Below are 18,545 nucleotides of genomic sequence, written 5' to 3'. Positions count from 1 at the left end.
CCGTGCTTGATTGAGTTGTGAGGAATAGAGCTGCATAGTGTATGCAGAGAAATCTTGTTAACTCAAAACTCAAGAGGCTAGCCATTAATTCTGAAGTCAAAACAAGAGTGGGAATGGGCTGTTTCAGATGTTTTATTAACAGGGAGCTTTGTCAGCTGCAAAATAGCAAAGGTTCTGTATTATGCACTGTTTGAGGAAGCCATTAGTGGATTAGGAGAGGTTTTTTTTTTTTTTTTTTTTTTTTGCCATTTATGCTTCAGGACATAACAAATGACTTTAGGGCTTAACACCCGTGAGTTGCCTGAGCCACTCTGGCTGGAGAAGGATGGATGGAACTTCCAAATGGTTTCCTTCAGCCCATGACTTTGAGGGTCTGGTCTTAGATGCTGAGAAGGAGTACTGAGAAGGGAGGGGTAGGTGCCAGCTGTGTGGGGTGCTGCTGACTGAACACCACTGAGGACTCCAGCTGACCTTCTAGATGGAAAGTCATGTCCTGGGTGATGCTCCAAAGAGACTCTGCAAAAACCTCATGTCCTATTACTGCTGGCCCCACAGCTCCAACAAAGCAGGCCTGTGGTCTTCCCAGCTCCCTGTCCCAACCATTTCTGTCAGCCCAGAATGCCCCCTTTCTCCCTTCCCAACACATTGGCAGCTATGCTTGTTTTTGTGAGATCCCGGTGGGTAACTGGGAATTATACCATTTTCAGGTCTGTATGTCCTCCTTTCATGCCTTTCCTTGGAGAAGTGAACAGAGGCTCTCTGGTGCCTTTTGCTATGCTTTCTGGGTAGTTCACTGAAGAAAGCACAACTCTTCAAGGTTCAGGGCAGAAGTCTGCAGAAACAAGGAGGGTATGATTTTCACTCTTCAGTCCTATTTCAGCCATGACCGTGTTGCAGGCCAGGAGAGGGGACATGGAAGGTGCATGCCCAGGCCAGGCATAGGGACAGGAAGATATATGCCCAGGCCAGGCATGGAGACAGGAAGGCATATGCCCAGGCCAGGCACGGGGACATGGAAGGGACATGCCTAGACCTTGCCTCAGAGGTGTGCAGAGCCTCCCATCAGGCCCAGCAAAGACCGTGACAGTAGAAATTTACAGGAGCACCCACTAATCCATTGAGAGTGACCTCCCCTACACACATACCTTCTTTCAGCCTGTTCTTCCTTATTTATAAGTCAGCACTGGGCACTGGGAAGCAGCTCTCCCTTCTTGGGGAGGGGAGGCAGTTTTGGGGGAGGTCTGCCCTGAGCTCACAACCCTCTCTGAGTGGCATTCTGCACATAGTTATTGTTTCCTGGCTCCCACTTTTCAAACAAGTTCTCCATAGACCCCAGAAGACCTCCCTCAGAAGATGTCTCAAGACCCTGCCCCTCCACTTACAAATCCTGGACAAGGCTGTATGCCTTTCTCAGCCCAGAGCCCAGCTGGGACCAAGCTGGAGACAAAGTCTCCAATGACTTATTAGGTTCAGAGCTGGAGGACAGAGGCAGGAGAACCAAAAGCAATCACTCAATTTCAGGCCTGCTCAGAGCTAAGTGAATTTAATAATCCATAGATCATGTTATACAAATCACATTTCACAGTTTTACAAACTTACCCCACACTGTGCACAGTCCTAGGTGGCTTATTTCACAAATAAATAGCCGGAATCTAAACAGCTCTATTTCCTTAGCAATCACTCTCAGAGAGCAGAATGACTCTGGTGCCCCTCTCTCCCTCCTTTGTAGACCAGGAGTTTATTGCCAAAGAGGCTTTACTTATAAAACTAATTTTTATGTGAACAAAGGAAAAATGATGTCATTTATTGAGTACTGGGTGTTTGGCAGGCCACAGGCAACATGTTCTATATACATTATACATTTGTCACTGACAGTATGAGGTAAAGGGCATTACGCCATTTTACAGATGGAGACCCTGAGGATCCCTGGGATTCTGGGCTGAGTCAAGTTATATAGCTGATACCCATAGCCCAGACTCTGTACATCAAAGTGCCAATTAAGTAAAAAGTGTCCTCTACAAGGAGATCCATGTACCAGCATCCTTGACAAAGTGGATTTGGGTTGGGGACAGAGCCTCCTGTATGTCCTGGCACTAGGACCCCTGTGGTAACTTTTTGTCTTTGTGTATCACCTCTGAGGATGCTGCATATATTCTGTTGAGGGCAATGAGACAGCCAGGCCTAATGGGGGCACTTGAGTCACACCCGATTATATCATCTGTCTTTAACCCTTCACCCACTGCTGAATCTGGGTGCTAGGGTGTTTGGTCGGCTTAAAGGAAGGGTGGCAGGGTACTGTGGAAATCTGTGTTCTGAACGGCTCATCTGAGTTGAGGTGGGTGGGGCCCGTATGCCTGGTTCCCCTGTCTCATTGCAAGAACCCAGTGGAACATCAAGGGCAATGGAGGCAGAAGAAACAATCTCATTTTGGGTGCTTTTTCAGATCAGCCCAGAAAGAGAGAGCCCTTCCAATCTCCCTCTCATAGCAAGGGAGAGTGGTGGTTGATGTTTGCCCAAGAGGTAAGCTCCCATTCTAAGTCAGGGCTGCCTGATGTCTACCCTTGCTATTTCACAAGGCCCCGAGAACCAATGCTAATGATGGTGGGGCTGCAGAAACACTGATGCCTGAGAACAGGATTTCAGTGTGTCCTCTTGCTTCCTCTGTACCCCTAGGTAGTGAAATTACTCTCCCCACCTGCTGGAGTGGGCAGCCGAGGTTAGCTGCCTTTGCTTTGGTGTCTCAGCCAGAGAGTAGCAGAGCTGGAATTGAAAGCCACTCTATTAGACTCCAAAGCTTAGACTTAGCTTACCCTTGGAACTCTCATCTCACACACCCATTCACAGCCACGAGAGAGGAGTGGAAACATGAAGCAGAACAGGATGCATCTTAGCATCCTAAGAGGCATAGTGGGTGGTGCCCAACCCTTCTGGATTTAGGGAAAGGAAAGCCAGGACTCCATCAGGCCAGCCTACAGCAGTCCCACTGCCTGCCTCGCTGGTGCTACATTCTCCGCTCACCTTTAACATCCCCTCCTTGGATAGAAGTTGGCTCACAGGTCCTTGGAGAGAGGTCTCCTAGTTCTCAGGAGGCCAAGATGATGAGGGTTCTACCTTATCAGTCCCAGGCTGCAGGGACATCTGTTCTGTCAGGTGTCCATACAGACCATGTCAAGGAACACCATGGACAAAAGGACACTGGCCCTTGCAGTGACCTAGTTTTCTCTCCCTCCAGAACCTGGCTCCTAGAGCCCTGAGATGCCCAGCAATTCAGCTTTCCGTAGTGATGACAACCTGGTGGGCAGGACGGCAATGTCTGTGATACAGTCCTTGTTCTCATCTTCAAAGCCCCAAGGCACTTACCAACCCCATGCTATCACCTGGCAGGCTGGAAATGGTTCATTATGAGGCATAAGATGTTCCAAACTCTTTACTCCGGAGAGCTGCTCACTGGAGCAGACAAATCCAGACTTGTCAACTTTCGTTTAAACCAAACACCCTGGCCCTGCTTTCTGGGCTGTCTGGGCCCTGACTAACAGAGACCACATGGCAGAAGACCTGGTGGGATGCAGGGAAGGAGGCAAAAGTGGCATTGATATTGTGTTACCTTCCTCTTTCAAAAACTGGAGGAAGCAGAGAGCCAGAGCTGTGATTCTATGCTGGGGTGGGATGGGGGGATAGGGGCAGAGAGGGGTCTTAGGCAGGAAAGCTCAGATCCCTGGTCCTTCCCTGGGGCCTTTTCAACCCATTTCCACATCTCCCCTAAGAAGAGGAGAGATGGACAGAGAAATAACCAAATTGTCATTTTCTTGGCACTAACCCCTGAAGAGATTCCACCAAGGGGACTGAATAGGTTAAGATGGGAAAAAGTCTTAAAGATGCTCTGTGGTGAAGCACAGTGACCTAGCTTTACATTACAGGACACTGTTGTCACATACAGGCAGGAGAGGTCCCGTGGCCAGGGACCAAATCCCCCTTGTGTTTCAGTACTCCTCATCTGTAAGATGGGCTAACAGCCTCACGTAGCTTGTAGGTCACTGGGCAGGTTGCACGCTGTAGTAGTTCTCTTTAAACAGCCCACAGGGCACTTGTCTCAGGCGGTCTTCCTCCATCATCTTGTCTCTCTTCTTTTGTAAGAGAAAAAGTTTCCTAAATCCAGTGATCTGTGCAGCTTACACAGTGCTGTGGGGCTAGCATCTACTGACACTTCCTGCCTTCTCCCACTCGATACAGAAACTCTGTCATCCTCCATAGAGGCAGTGGTGTGTGGGTCTGCTCAGTTTAGATGAAAATCCTAGTGTACAACTTTCTGTAAGACTCTGTATATGTTCCACCAAGAGCCTTCTGTTGGCTTCTTGATTTGTGAGCTCGATTTGTGGACTTGGTGTGTGTGGTGATGTGCAGGAAGTCCCTAGTCCAGTGCTTGCCCCCCGCCCCCACTGCTTTCCTCCTTCTCCCCACTGGCTCTTCTACAGGGCCCAGCATAGGGGCTTTCAGAAGATATGTGTTAGCCATATGGCCAGTCAGGTTGAAACATCTTCATATGCACAGTCATCTTCTAGAAGAATGCAGCCTACTCTTTACCATAGAATAAGGTAGGCCGTTGGTGTCCTCACGAGCACATAATTCCCTCTTCCTGGTGCTCAATTGCCTTTGTCAAAACATATATGTCATACTTTGAATCTTTCCATCTCTTTCATCCTAAAAGCCAATGTACTTCCTGTTCAGTCAGTATTGGTTCTCTGTAGCCAAATGATGGTGTTGAAGAAGATAATGAAGATGATAAAGAGGATGGTGGTGATGGAGGAAGTGAAGATGAGGGAGGATTGTGGTGATAGAGATAATAAAGATGATGGAAAATGTGATAGTGGTAGAGAAATGAAGATTAGGAGGATGTTGGAGAAAACAAAGATGACGGAGAGGCTGGTGATGATGATGAAATTGTTGTCATAACAGTTGACTCTGATTGGTACTTATTCTGTAAGTACCAATAAGTACTACATAAGAATATTCCTTATGTAGATTATGCCATGTGACCCATTTTATGACTACAGTGACTTAGTATGGAGGCTACAAAGACCCTAACAGGATGGGGTTAAAACTCAAATTTACATGCATGGACACTAGATAAGCCATAAAAGGGCATCCTGGAGAAACTGAATGGTTAATGGTGACAATATCAGTAACTTAAAACAACAATGGCAACAAGAGCGTAACCGCTAACATGATACCAACTGCTATATTGCCAAATCCAAATTCTTCGTGTTAGACAAGGTGAATTTCTTGTTCATCTAGAGTTTCCTGGTGTAGAGAGGAGAATCTGGTGACTAGAGACTGCTCATGTACAGCCATTCTCTGATTCAGGCTGGTTGGGGCTGTGGACTTTTCCAGATAAGTTACACTGCACTTTATAACTAGTGTGTGTGTGTGTGTGTGTGTGTGTGTGTGTGTGTGTGTAGGAGGAGGAACAGGAGGAGGAAGAAGAAGAGTAAGAAGAAGTATTAACCTCACTTCTCTCCATATTCCATTGGCCAGAACTTAGTTACATGGTTTTTTTTTTTTTTGTTTTCCTTAGCTGCAAGGAAGGTTGAAGAATGAAGTTCCTGATTGGACAGATCTTCTGAGCGGTAACTTCATCTTGGAGACAGATCATGGAGCCAGCTGGCCTTTGCTGTTTTTACAGACAATACCAGTAGATACTAGCTGCAACTGTGAAGGCCATCACCAAGGAACCATGCTGCCCAGCAGCTATTATGCATGATCATCAGGTCATGCACTAAGTATTTTCTACAAATTAGTTCTCAATTTTCCACATCTAAAGTAGAGCATGATGCCTACTTTACAGAGAACATTGACTTCTTCAGAGAAGATGTGTGGAATTTACAGTCTCATTTATCTACCAAGTGGCAGGTCCAAACTTAAACTCAGAAGTCTTAGCCAGAACCCAAAAGAAAGCAGAGCTTTGGCAGGATTAAAGACCAGACAGTGGGAACTGCACATAAGGAGTAAAGGACACTGCGGTGAGGGAAGACACAAAGGGTTATACAGGATGCCTGGATGTTCTGGTCACTCTTGAGCACATACTGGGCATTTGCTACTGGCTCTTTGGCAGGTGTGTTTGCTCAGCATGTAGGGATCTTCAGGAAACACTTGCAAAGCCAACTGGCAACAGGAGAAAGAGTAAGTGTGGACTTGCCTGTCTCTTTCCTCCAATGGTCAAACTGTACTTCTGGTATTAGGTAAGTTAGTGCCACCCCTCCTCCCACCTGAGTAGGCTGGAATCCACATCTCAATGTGGCTTTCTGGCATGTTTCACAGGAGAGGTGCAAGTCAACAAGAGTAAGGCCCAGCTTCCAGGACAAGAAGGCAGATATAGCCTGGTGCTTCACATTGGGACATCTAACAAGGGCAGTGATGTAGGGAGAAGCATGCTGGGATACAGACCCTGGTGTCTTCAACAAGTAGAAGGTGGCATGTATAATATGATGCCTGTGGTTCATGCCTTGTTTCCAAAATTCCTCATTTCTGTTGCTTATTTAACCAAGGGAACTGAAATGACACAGAAATGAAGCTGGTTACCAAGAGGAAAGGTGACATGTTTCATACAGTCCATGGTTGTGCCCATTGGAAAGATATGACCGTCATGCCTAAGAATGAAAAGGAGACCTATCTAAGATCTTACAGCCAGCTGGTAGAGGGGTGGCCCCAGAGTCCTTGGCCCTTTCTATGAGGCCATCTCCTAATGGCCCTCTAGGTTTCTCCAGAATACCCCCTGGCCTTCATTCTGGCCAGCACTACAATGCTTACGTTTGCTGGGCAGTAGCAGATTCAAGTGGCCTTGGCATAGCTGAGGCTCACACCTCCTTTTCAGCCATTCCTGTCCACTTTCTTGGGGGAACGTCTTCCTGATGCGCATTACTTTGCCTCTGGCTCTGAGCGACTTCAAACCCACAGATAAAATCATCCTGGCTATTAGTGGGCACAGAAGGCAGCAGCTTGCCCAGACTGCCCACAGATAAGAGCCAGGGGCCAGCTTGAAAAGCTCAGACAATGAACAGGGGCAAAAGGACTGGAGCCCACCCTCCCCATCAGCCAGCATTAGCCCATTAGCATTAACATTTCTGAGGGGCCTCTTGGGAGATGAGGAGGGGAAAAGCACAGATGCCATGGCAATAGCTCCCCCTCCAGGTGTCCTCTTACCCTCAAAAGCCACTGTTCCAGCCAGGAAAGCTCTGTTTCTGAAACTGGAGACCCCCTAAGAAGAGGAAATAGCAGCCTTGGGGGTATTTCCCAAGTGGCACTGCTTCCTTTCTAAGCCATTAGGGGAGGGTGAGATGGCAGGCATCAGGGACTCCACCAGCACGTCACTCTCTCCGCGGATAGCACGAACAATGTAATTTAACAGCTCATCATTAATGAGGGATATGAGATAAGAACTAGCTTCATTGTCCAAGGGAGAGCTCCCAGGCCAGACTGAGTATGTGGTAATGTTTGCTTTTGAGCCAAAGTCTGACAGAGGGTGGATTCCATTCTTGCTCCCACTGTGCACCCCACGTCCTCTTAAAGAATAGGATCTACTAAATTATTTGCTGACCCGCATCCTGTCTAGAAACACCGGCCTTGAGAGAAGCACTGTGCCTGTTATTTCACAGAATTGGGTAAACAAATCATGAGGCACGTTCCTAGTTCCCATCTTAATGGAGGAGGAGGAACGGGGTCATTTCAGAAAGACTGGAAGAGATAATCAGTAGGCATATGCCATTTTGTAATTATATCTGTTTCCTGTTGACATGGCTGCTTATGCACAGGGTATTGACAGCCGTGGGAGGACGTGTGTGTGTGTATACATATGTGTACATGTGTTTATTTATGTATGTTTATATGTGTATGTATGCGAATGTGTGTGCACATGCACAAATGTACATACATGTGTAAGTATGCATGTGTATGTTATTTATGTCTGTGTGTGCTTGCATGTGCACATATGTATATTCATGTGCGTGTGTATTTATGTGTATGTACATGTATTTATATTTACATGTACATATGTATGCATACATGGATGTGTATATCTGTATACATGTGTGTGCATGAATGTATGGATATATGTATGAATGAATGAATGTGTGCATTATGCGTATCTGTCTCTTCCTGTTGTCTTGCTTTTCTCCCAAGATTCTCCTCACAGAAGCCAGTGTAATCAATCACATTTCTCCCCTATCTAAAAACCTTTGGATGACTCCCAATTTCTCTTTGCCGTGAGATAAACATCTCTAAAGTGACAGAGACAATCTAAGGAGTTTGGACTCCCTTCAGCCTTCTCAGCTAATCTCTGTGGCCCAGACATGCTTGAACATACTGTGCTCCATGCTGATCTCAGAACCTGTGTAGTCTGTGTAGCTAACCTTTCCCTTTGAATAGCTGAGACAGTCTTCTCTGTGCACCAACCCTCCCACTCCCGCTTTGCTCCTCACTACCTAGTTCAAATATCAATTTCCCAAGAAAGTCTTCCCGGGTGCCTTCATGTCCCCTGACATCATCTCACACATCTTGCATTACATGCCATCATTTTAAATTACCACACATAATTATTTGTGTGGCTAGTTATTTAATGCCTGTCGCCCACATTATGCTGCAAACTCTGTGACAGCAAGGTCAAATTACATCTGTCCCATACCAGTTTCCAGAGCACTCTTTATGATTCACTTGCTTTGTGATGAAACATAGATGTTCTGAAATAGGTCTATAATACAGACCAAGGGGAAGGGCATGAATAGCTGGTGAGTGGGGAAGTGAGGCACATTGTCTTCACTCAGCTATCACTAACCAGGTCTTCATTGGCTGTCTGCTTCCTGCCACCGGGAGCATACGGGCTGGCCACTCAGGGTGCGGCCATTAACAGACAGGCCCTCTCTGTGGTCTCCTCTCTCATCCCTGCTATGCTTGAATACTCTTCTAGGGATGTCTCCTCCATCTGACTGTGTGAATATCAAGGCCCAGGCCATAACCCATTGATTGTACAAACGAGGTACCTAATAGTTGGTACTTCCAACATTCCTGGTGCCAAACAAATGTCCACTGAACGAATGAATGACTGGAGTTACACAGTTCTCCCTAGGCAATTAGCCAGAGCTATGAGTTGGACCTCTCTTCCCCTTTTCCTAGCACCTCATCCTCTACTCTCTGTCCCAATCGCACTGGTCTCAGAACTTTGCACAACACTAGGTATGCTCACCTAGAACCATCCCTACACAAATCTTTGCCTGATTCTGACCTATCCTGAATTTGTGGCTTGTGCCTTTTCCTCTAGAATGACTTCCCTACCTAAGTCCCTAGATTCAGGCCAGCCCTAGAGTTTTGCCATGGCTTCCTATAATTCTAAGATTTCCCAGTAATTCTTTTTTTCTAGACTAGACAGCAGTTTTATGTGGAAGGCAATCATGTTATCATGGCATGCCAGGTCCTTGCCTGGCATGTATCAGGCCTTGAGTAAATAATTTTCAAGTAAATGATCAAGTGGATATTGGAGGGGAAATTGCTTATAAGGAAAGAATGCCTTTATCTGTCTGGCTTTCAATTTCATACCTTCAAACACATGAGTTTTTTGCTGAAAACGCAAGCAAAAAGGTAAATTACTTTTAAAAAATTTTGCATTTCAAATTAATTTTTGAAGTGAGTCTGCATGCTGCCCCACACCCTTCCTGGCACCACTTGCAGCCCCGGTAACAAGAAGTGGTAGTCGGAGCAAGCAGAAGATTAAATCATCCTCACTGCATATAAGAAAAATGAATTCTGACATTTCCTAAGGATTTTTTAAACAAGGGTTCGAACAAAAGAGATTTGTAATTAACCCCCAGTTACTTAGGAAATTGCATCTAACACAGCGGCATCCATTCATACAAAGATATTTCTTGATTAAGTAGTCCATGAATGGCCACTTTAGGGGAGGAGGTTTAAATATGGGTACCATGCTAGTCCCGTTGTACAGGTCATGCTGTCCAAAGCTCACAGCCCTTCTGTGAGCTCAACGGCACCACTACACTTTTACAATGCACTTTTTGCCCTGGGCCCGGACACATGACTTCAGGAACCCTTAAGGTTTTTTGAGTAATAAGGGTAGAAGAATATATTATGGGGTCCATAACAGGCCAGTTCAGCTGTACACTAACCTTCACCAAGGAGGGCACATCTGAGGGCTCCTGGACAGGAACTATTTGACGAAGGATTCAGTCATGTGATTACAAGGCTGACACTTACATCCTGACCTTGTGACCCCAGGGACGGAAGACAGCTTGGAAAGCAAGTCAATGGGATAACGGATAATTATTTAATCAATAATGTCTGCTTAATGAGGCCCCTGTAAGACACCCTAAGCTAAAAAGACACCCCCCAAAATTATGGGGTTTGAAGAGGCTACCAGTTGGTGACAGGAGAATGGCACTTTCTAAATCTAGGGCAGAAGTTCCTGCACCAAGGATATTTCTAGACCAGAAGTTCTCAACGTGTGGGTCATGACCCCCTTAGAATTTTAATGACCCTTTCACAGGAGTCACCTAACACCTTCAGAAAGCACAGATATTGACATTCTGATTCAGAACAGTAGCAAAAATACAGTTATGAAGTAGCAACAACTAGTTTTATGGTTGGAGTGACCACAACATTAAAGGGTCACAGAATTAGGAAAGCTGGGAGCCATTGCTCTGGGCTTTGTCCTGGGTACCCCTGCATCAGGCTAGTTATCTAAATCCTTTGCTATACGCCACTAAATGCAAGGGAAATGTCTTCCCTGTTCGTAAAGCCATTACCATGGCAGATTATTGAACCTGGGGAAGCAGTTGTGGGAAGCACTAATTTATAGCCGGTTGGTGTGTGACACTAACCCCAGGCAGTTAGTGTCAGAATCCAATTGAATGACTGGACACCTACTTGGTATCTGAAGAGCTGGAGGATTGATTTTTGGTGTGGAAGACTCACACATTTGGTTTCAGAAGTGTTTGGATAAAATCAAATCACAGTGGTTGGGAAAATAGCATGATGTCTCAAGGATGGTACTGCTGCTAAGATCTAAGGCAGGATTTGAGTTCAGGTCTGTAGAAATAGGAACCTATGCTTCCTGCAGAGGGTGGCTATTATTCTGGGATGGATGTTCAGTGATGTCCATATTGGAACACATTGAAGGCCTAAGCAGACAAGAAAGCAGAGTTCAGACTCTGATCCCACCACTGTGTCCTAGACTCTGCTTCACTTTGAAAATTCCTATTTTTCTCCTCTGTAAAGTGGGTTCCTATCTCACAGGGTTACTATAGTATCGGTCATCTAATGATGAGGCCACAGTGACATGTCCCAAGAACCAAATGAGTCCTCTGTAGTTGTTAAGGGATGGAGGATGGTGAATCAAAAGTCAAGTAATGGACTGGAGAGATGACTCCACAGTTCAGAGCATTTGCTGGTCAATCAAGAGGACCAGAGTTCAGATCCTAGTACCTATCAGGTGGCTCACAAACACCTGTAATTCTAGTTCCAAGGGTTCAGACCCCTCTCCTGGCTTCTGTTGGCACCTGTACACATATGTGGATGTACTCACATTGGCACATACACACAGACATATGCATACACACATAAATAAAATAAAGGAAGAAAACTCAAGTGACACAGGAGTAAAAGTGAATTCCAAGACTGGCAATGCCACTCCACAGAGATCTTATCTAGCTTGCTTTAGATCCCTCTGGGTTCTTCTATTCCCAATACACAGAAAAAAAAATAATTGAAAGCTATCTTTCCTTTATACAATTGCCAAGGAGGCCTCTTGGAACCAAGTACCCAGTGAAGACTTCTTGTTAGGTTTTTTTGTTTGATTTGTTCATTGTTTGTTTGGTTAATTTTAGAGATACTAAATGACCAATGCTTATCTGGGTGCTGAGAATGATATCATGTGGGGAAGCACACATATCAATGGCTTAGAGAGAGAGAGAGAGAGAGAGAGAGAGAGAGAGAGAGATTCTGAGACCTAGTCTCTCTGTGGGCATTTCAGAATCCTTATTCTAGTCACTGTGCCTAGACCTTCTATCTGCAACACAGAAAGACATACCTCATTTAATGTAAGAGCAATAAGTAAAAATCCCCAGCAATGAGCAGGCACTATGTCATAACTTAATTGCCAGCAATTCTTTTCCCTGAGTGGTACACAGTGATTCCACAGCCAAATGGCACTGGAGATGAAATGCAGCAAGTCCCTCACAAACACACTTTGATGAATGACCATTTGCTAAGCCCAGCAAAGGGAATCCCTATGGGTTGCCCACAACATTCCCCAAGAAGAGAGAAGGAAAGGGATGGAAAAAGCAAAACAAAACGACAGAGGACCCGGGGACAAGAAGCAAGCATGTAATGAACCCAATGGGGATGAATATTTAAAGAATGGCCTCCTAAACACCTTGAAGCCTTCAGTCCCCCAGCCAAGATTCTACTGCGTTCACTCTATCCATCTGGAAACACAGACTGCACATGTGGATTTTGAGTTTTACTGAGTGTTTCAAGGACAGAGACAAAAGATTTGTCTGTCACCCAAAGAACCAGAAATAACTGAACGCTCCACAGTCTGACTAAGTGTAAAATGAGGATGGCGATACCTCACCAGTGGTCATGTCTGTGACTGTTCAGCTCACATGAATCACTCAGTCACCTGCTCCATTCTACTGCCTACATCACATTACCATCAAGATACAGAACTAGGGACCCACATGAGAAATCAAGCAGATTTTAGGGGTGTAAAGAGTCTTTGCATCTTTGCAGAAAGAACATTAGCAAACATCTGCCATGTCTTTCAGCCTATTTCCCAGGCTGCTTGCCACTTTAGAAGTGTGAGGGTTTTGAACACCAACCAATATTTCTATGGAGAGGGTTAATGGATATTTGTTTGCTATTCGAAGGTTCAATAAGAGCAAAGTCTTGGATCTAACTTTACAATCCAATTTGATTTAGCAGCAAAATGCCTTGGGACCTGATAAAATAGCTCTTAACTCCTAAAGGAGGTAAATAAATGGGCCCGTGGTGGTTTGCAGCAGAAATGTCCTCTATAGTCTCAGGCATACAACCGCTTGGTCCCCAGTTGGTGGTGCTGTTTGGGGAGGTTTGGTGGTGCAGCCTTGCTGGAGGAAGTACTTGAGCCGGCATAGGTCCCAAGAGTTTAAAAGCCTTTCCTACTTCTACTTCATTTTCTGTTTGCCATTGAAGATGTGCTCTCTTGGCTTCTTTTTCATGCCCACTTGCTGCTTACTGCCATGCCTTCCAGCCATGATGGACTTTTAACCCTCTGAAGCAATAATCCAAAATAAGTTACATAAGTTGCCTTGGCTCATGGTGCTTGGCTCATAGTAATCAAATTGGGCCTAAGCAGGGGGTTAAACTACCAGGATGTACCCATTCTTGGTAACTTTACCAGGCACACAGGAAAGCAACTGCTCACTTGGCTCCCAACCCTGTGCTTCCAGGAGGAACCCAGAAGCTTTCTCTTCCCAAGGATATCTGCAAGCTCCCCACTTTTCTTTTTTCCAAGCTTTCAATTAGTTTTTTTTCTAACTATCAGGAAAAGACTGTTAATTATCCTCACATCAACTTTTCTCTGTAAAGCATTTCACCCACGCATTACCAAGTAACCCCAAAATGGCCCCCCACAAAGCTGCACTCTCCCTTCAGAGACCAAGGTGCTATAATGTCTTCAAAGACCATACCACCCACAGCTTCTGAACAAGGACCATGTACCAGCCTGACCTCTTGCTTAAAGTTCATAAGAGACTTGTAGAAGCCATCTCTTGAGACAGGTGAAAAGTCCTACCTTCTAGGACTTGGGCTTTCTGTGTCTGCCAATATATGAGTCTCCTTTTTGGGCGGCTCATCCTCCAGGTTCCTGTCACCTCGTGGAACCTTTCAGAATAGTTTGCACTGACAGAGTATGGGCAACTTGACCAATATTGTGTCCAAGCCTAGTATCATAATTTGGATCCTCTCTTCCTTCGCGATGCTAAGGACCCCGTAAAAAGAACTTTGAGACTTTATGTGATGTACTTGATAGGACGGTTATGGGATAGAAGAAGCCTAGGTCCCTGAATGTTCACATGGAGTAGGGTGTCTGCTGACCCATTTTAAGCCGTGGAATCAGTAGTCAACCTACCCTGTTGTACTGACCCATGGAAGTCTGAAGACTCCTCTCTCACAAAAGATTACCCTATGATTGCTAACTACAATGCCTTTGTCTTTTGATACCTTTTGCTAGTGCAGATTCTATTTGTACATGTGGTATTTTGCACACCTCAATTGTGAACAACTTTTTGTGCAATTGTGAAAGACTTTTTTAAATGCAGCACTCTGTAAGTTGAGGTTCAGAGGGCAGTTGTGATTTGATCATGGTGACCACACTGCTAGGACTTCACCTAAAGATCCTGATTAGACTCAGGAATCTAATTGGGCGTCCCTTTGGAGTACACATTCTTCAACAAGTAAGCCTGTTGCTGGCTCACCAAATGCTTGGTCCACACCATTGCCTTTCAGAGGAGCAGATGGGAGTTTTGATATAAATTGTGCTGGCATGTGCTGCTCTGAAAATAGATTTGCGTTTTGCCAGTTTCTAAATTCAGTTTTAAAAAGCAACAGTCAACAAACTCCATTTTCCCTTTGGGCAGGTCAGCAGCTGGACGAGACTCTACTTCCTAGCAGAAAGCACAGGACAAGTGCATCAGGTCAGGCCAGAGGAGGGGGCCCGGGGCCTCAGTGATCCCAGAGACGACTTCTGCAGCATTTCATGTGGAGCACCAGGCTTGTGCGTGCTTTCTATATCTGACGAGGGACTCAGCACTTTTCAAAGAGATGCATTCTAGTGTGGAGCACCGCCACTTAGAAAGCTCAGACTGATCTCACAAAGATCCCACTCTTCAGTCACACGTCTGCCCCGCAGAAGCAGAGCCCAGTTCTCTACACACTTCTCTACACACGGACTCTCCCAGCGTGCAAAATGCAGGAGCAGCTCCCCAAGTCTTTCTTTTCCGTATCTCTGCTCGATGAAGTCCTCTCTTCTCCACATGACATAGTCCTGGCCCTTTCTTAGACATTCGCCAGCCTGTCACTGCCTAGCAGACGCTGAAGTGGCAGAGACCAGCCACATGTGAACAGTATGGAGAGGAAAGGGCAACACCCTTGTCATTATGACACCACAGACACTTGTATGAACAGATGCCTCAGAGGACAACATGCCTTTCCTCAGCTCCAGGGGGTTTTGTGGAGAAGTCTCCACAAGAACTTGGGCCTCTCCACAGAGCCCTGCAACAGATTAGAATAGTGATGTTCTTGGAAAACTTCAGGGTGATTTGGGATCCAAAGAACTTCTAAGAAGATCTTTAACTGTTCTTCAGGGGCCCCAGATCCATCTATTCCAGTTTCTGACTCCATTCATCCATCCCCCATCCTTCAACTCTTCTTAGAAGCTGTTTAATCCAGGCTTACCCTCCTTACTCACTCAATGACTCTTGGCACACTTGTGAGGCTTCATTTTTCCAAAATATTCATTATTTGAATTTAAAACATGTACAGGTAAGAGTCTGCCATCTACATTTAATCACCATCAGCCCACTCAAACAGCATTCGGCAACAGCTTGTCCTAGCTGGTGCTGGCTAGCCAACAGCTTCATTCTCAGCTCCTCTCCTGTTTAGTCCACAGCAGTGAGGGGATGTCACAGGACAGGGCCCTAGATGTTCCTACAGGGTCACTCTGGACTTCAGCAAAGTAGACCTGACCTTTCCTTCCTGAGAGGCCTGACTGTAGTCATTTATAGATCCAGGCTTTCATGCTATGCCAGCCACATATAGTATGCTATAAGCCCCTAGTTACGATGCTACCTCCAACTTGTGCTTTTCCTCACTACTCATAACCTGTTTCGACACTGCAAATGTGTGCAATTCTTTGCCTGCTGTGACTCTTCTTGGTGGGCCATGGAAGAGCCTTCAGATCTGTTCTTATTCCTATCTCTATCCACGACACCGAGCATTGCTTTCTTCACTTCTGTTTTATGAATCCCTAAGGCTTCTCAGCTCTGTCAGAACCAGGAAGACAGGAAACCAACCATGAAAGCAGAAGTCTGGTCCTAGACTTGCTTTGGCCAGAAAAACTGAATAACACAATGTAATTCCAGATAAGAACTTCTGGAGCAAAAATAATATTAGGAAACTGTGGAGAACACCTGGCCTTTATTCTACTCCTATGCTTAGCATTTGATCTCATTTCCCAGTACACCAAAATCTTGCATAGTCCCTTCGTTGGGCCTCCTCCTAGGCAGGTTGAATGTTCACCTCCATCTCCTCCTATTGCAGTTCCAGCAGTCAACCACATTACTTGTGACACAGAACTGGAGAAACTGGCTGCTGACGTGCCTGCTCCAGGGAACAACAGCCTACCTCGCTGTTTCCCACCCCAGGCTTCAGTGGCTCCGTGCAGCATGGCTCCAGGGAGGAAGCTGTAATATCTTACACAGTGAGACCTGGCTGAGAGATGGCAGCAGATACTGGCTGCTGGCAACTTCTGGGCAGAAGGTGAGATACTCATGTGCATCTGTGCTGCTTTTAATAAAACTCAACTGAGCAGAAACACCTTGTAAAACTTTAACAGGCCATGAAGAGGTGTTTCCTGTTCTATTTTAAATCCTGGCTTGAGCCGCAAGCTAGAGATAATGGGAGCAGGGATGGTTTATGTAGCAATGCAAGCCCAACAGCACATTCTAGAAGGCAGCCAAGTTCATCCTCAGACTCCATTAGAGGAGGCTGCACAAGGAGTAGGTCCTTCTGAGGACATCTGTAGAGAAATGGGACAAAGAGAAGGAGGCAATGGCACACCCCATCCCTATTGGCCATAGGACACACTTTGAGAAATAGAGTTGGAGAGCCAGGAAGGAGTGGATCCTTACATGCAAGGACATGCATGAGCTTCAGAGACTTACAGAGACAATTCCTTCTGTTCATGAAGTAGACGAAGTCGGAAGTGTGAGAACTTGAGGTGTCTCCAGGATTTGAGAGTATATGTAAATAAACAGGACTGCCCAAGCAAGTGATGGTGGGGTAAGAGGATGTGGCCAGGGCTAGGCTAGCTGCAGGGCAAGCACACAACCATACCATGGACCAGGAATGCCTTGTCAAAGAACTCAGCCCATGGAGGCCATGTGGGAGGGGACAGCAAAGTATCTGGTGGTAGGAGGTGGGGACCCACAGTAGGGAAGAAGCAGAGTGGAGGGTCTCAAAGAATGCTCCAGATGTCTCATTTGGGACCTTGGGATGACCTTGGGATACTGCCCTGACAGCAGTAATCCACAGAGAATGAGCCAGGTGCAGAGGATTCTGTCTCTTCCCTTGCTCCTTGTCAGTCCCAATGAGCCAAGACTTAGGGACTCGGGGAACAGGCATGTAGGGAGGAAGAGGGGAGTGAAAGGATGGGCAGGCCAGCTGGATCTCTCCTTGGAGGTGATATGCTTGGAGAGGTAAAGCTGTGAGATCAATGTGAAATCCAAGTTTCAGTTTGGATGCCCTAGCCCCTCCAGGAACTCAAGATGAAGCTGGTGTTGCTGCTTTTTTTTTTTTTTTTCCTGAAAGGGCCTGGAAATGACACACATGATAGAGAAGAGAGGTGGGCAAATGCAGTGTGTGCCTTCCTGATGGACCCTGATAACTTCGGGCTACTCCACACAAGCTCAGAACCTACTCTTCCCAAACCTCAGATGTGTTAAATAGTTCCACCTCCTGGAGGAGTTTTTGAAAACATGGTGTCAGTGTCTAAAGCATGTCGTGTGGGGCTAGCTCAGCCAGTGGTATTCCTACTGCCTCCGTGAGCCCTCACTGTGCAAGGCCAACTCTTGTAACCTCTGAGCTGAGAGACCGCTACAAGAGCAGAGCTGAAGAGATTGGAGGATCATGACCCAGAATCCTCATAAGATACTATGAGACCAGAACCACAGAGTTCAGAAAGACTGGAGTCCAGCTGTTTGAGCTAACAGTAGGGTCACAACTGGAACCCAGATCTTCTGGCCTCTAGTCTGTGGGAGCTGCTGTCATTGTCAATAGGTTGGCTGAAGAGTGACCTGGGACTGTTACACAAGGATCTGACACCCATGGTGATGCAATCAGCTGCCAGATTAAACAAAACAACCCCCCTCCAAAAAAAAACCACATTAGTATTTGTACCCATTTTCACTCACCCAGTAGGAGCCCTGTGCCAGGAACTTGGAATAGAGTGGGAATCTGACCTAGAGCCCCCTCCGCTTTGTTCTTATCTAGCGTGTGAAGTGAAAAAAGGAATGCACCAGGAAGAATCTAGAAAGGTTTCACAGGTGGCTGGCAAGAGGTGGAAAAGGATGGAGGTCTTAACAACATCTTCTTCCTTCCCCTTTCATCCTAGGTGGCTTCTCCCCTGCAGAAATGCCAGCTTTGGGTCCTTGCTCCTTAGTCTGAATAGCAGGAGGCATTCTAGCCCAGCTGCTGCCCCCAGGCACCTTGCAGCCCTCTCTTCCTGTCAA

At 46.1% G+C, this 18,545-nt stretch overlaps 1 long non-coding RNA gene across 1 annotated transcript; it reads right to left on the bottom strand.

Moving 5' to 3' along the window:
* Positions 1-206: 206 nt before the first annotated feature.
* On the bottom strand, positions 207-6,544 carry LOC132647200 (uncharacterized). Its single transcript, XR_009585520.1, has 2 exons — positions 6,442-6,544; positions 207-832 (listed from the first exon to the last, which is right to left on the bottom strand). It is a non-coding gene; the product is annotated as an uncharacterized LOC132647200 (long non-coding RNA).
* Between the last annotated feature and the right edge of the window lie 12,001 nt (positions 6,545-18,545).

The sequence above is a fragment of the Meriones unguiculatus genome, chromosome 14 (assembly GCF_030254825.1).
Source record: "Meriones unguiculatus strain TT.TT164.6M chromosome 14, Bangor_MerUng_6.1, whole genome shotgun sequence".
NCBI classification, from domain to species: domain Eukaryota; kingdom Metazoa; phylum Chordata; class Mammalia; order Rodentia; family Muridae; genus Meriones; species Meriones unguiculatus.
The sequence above is the reverse complement of the archived record's forward strand: the minus strand, read 5'-3'. Positions and strand labels throughout refer to the sequence as shown.